The following is a 1,789-nucleotide window of genomic DNA, read 5'->3' as shown; positions in this document are numbered from 1 at the left end:
GCTTGTGAGTGCCCATCTTTCGCTAGTAACTAGAAAACAACGAACATTAATATTTTTAGTTTTTATCAAAATCAAAATTTCATATAAAATATATACGGTTAAATCTCTATAAATTACCGGAGAAATTTATTAATTTAGAGAGTTATTAATTTATCGATAAATTAATAATTATTAATTTAAAGAGTTTTTAAGTAATTATACTGTACATACCAAACAAAAAGACAAATTAGTCTATGCCTCTTAGAATTACGTTGCAACGAACCTTGGGACTCAACGTAAATTAGTAACTACTGTGTTCATATGCATTGGAAATCAATAATGACTTTTGAAGTACGGTAAATGTAAACAAGAGGAACAAATGTGTTCAATTCTTAATATATATTTTTCAGTTTCTATGAATTATTAATTTATGATTTTCTTGGGACCGAAAATTATAAAGGGATCTCCCGAAAAATTATTATCTTATTATTTTATCGAGTTTTTCAATTTTTTACATTGGTCCAAGTCGGGACCGGACAAATTTATTATTTTAAAGAGTTTATTAATTTACCGAGTATTAGTTTCTACTGTATATAGTTCTAGCGGAAAACGGAAAAACAAAAGAAACAAAGGTAGATGAATCGATAACAAACTTCTCCAATTCCTTTAAAAAAAAAAAGAAAAGAAAGAAAGAAACAAACTTTACAAAATTTACGATCACTTATCTTGGGATATTAGTTACGCCAAACAGCTATTTAAGCGATTTAAGTCCCCAACCAGTAATTCACCGAAAGAAGAAAGCTCCATCAACACTCTGGTGCTGCCAAACAATGGAAGATCACGTGATTGTGATAGAAGAATCTAAATCCTTTGATGCAATTAATCCCCTAAGGTACTCAATCTCTTTAATTTACCTGAATACTATCGGTTCAAATAAAACTCATAAATCAACATATAGTTACGTAATCATAGTTATGTAATCTCATGTGAATATAAACAGGTTCAATAACAACGACAACGAGAGGTTTCAACATGTAGCTTTAACTTCAATGGTATTATGCTTTCTATTAATCATCTTTCCGGTGCTAAAGATGTCATCGTTTGGTGGTCGATTAATTGTAGAACATGAAACTGCCGTGGTGGTCTTTCTCACCGTTCTTGTCTTATTTTTTCAATTAGACCTGCTTAGTGCTGTAACACACCACCGTGTTAACAGCAGCTTCTGTTCAATTTTCATCACACTGGTTCTCACATGTGCAATAACAGTTGCAGAAGTTTTTCTCGTTTCGTTGGACGCCACTGTCTTTGTTTTGATCTTTTGGGTGGTCATAATTGCAGAAGCTGTCGATATTAACAAGCAAGAGATCTACAACATAGATATGGTTTCAAACATTCTAGATATGGTTTCAAACACTCATGCATGGATATCAATTATTTTTCGCCTTAACCTAGTTTACTTTATGTATTATTGCCTCGTGCATACTCTACTCTAAGTTCTTAATTTCATTTTTTAATTTTCTCTCTGGATCGGACTAGGTTTGAGTTTTATTTAATATTTGTACATGATATTAATAACCTATGATATGGTTGTGGCATATTTGAAAGCTAGCACTTTTGTTGTTAAAAGTATACAATAGATGTTGGAACAAAATGTGTTTAACAATGAACCTTAAAGGGTTTTGATGATAACAAGGTATTAAAAATTGTAAATTGGACTAGCTAATATTTGTTCAAGTGTACAGGACCATAATTATAAAGTTACATCATCATTGGTTCTGAATGAGCAAATAAAGAGCTATGGAAACAACAA

The 1,789-nt window shown here is 31.1% G+C and overlaps 1 long non-coding RNA gene across 1 annotated transcript; it reads left to right on the top strand.

Annotated features, from left to right (window-relative positions):
- The first annotated feature begins 765 nt into the window (after positions 1-765).
- Positions 766-1,587, top strand: LOC146931753 (uncharacterized). Its single transcript, XR_015006806.1, has 2 exons — positions 766-871; positions 980-1,587. It is a non-coding gene; the product is annotated as an uncharacterized LOC146931753 (long non-coding RNA).
- Positions 1,588-1,789: the final 202 nt, after the last annotated feature.

Source organism: Medicago sativa, chromosome 4, assembly GCF_051527215.1.
Source record: "Medicago sativa cultivar Bolivia chromosome 4, Bolivia_mono, whole genome shotgun sequence".
NCBI classification, from domain to species: domain Eukaryota; kingdom Viridiplantae; phylum Streptophyta; class Magnoliopsida; order Fabales; family Fabaceae; genus Medicago; species Medicago sativa.
This window is presented reverse-complemented; position numbering and strand designations above follow the sequence as displayed.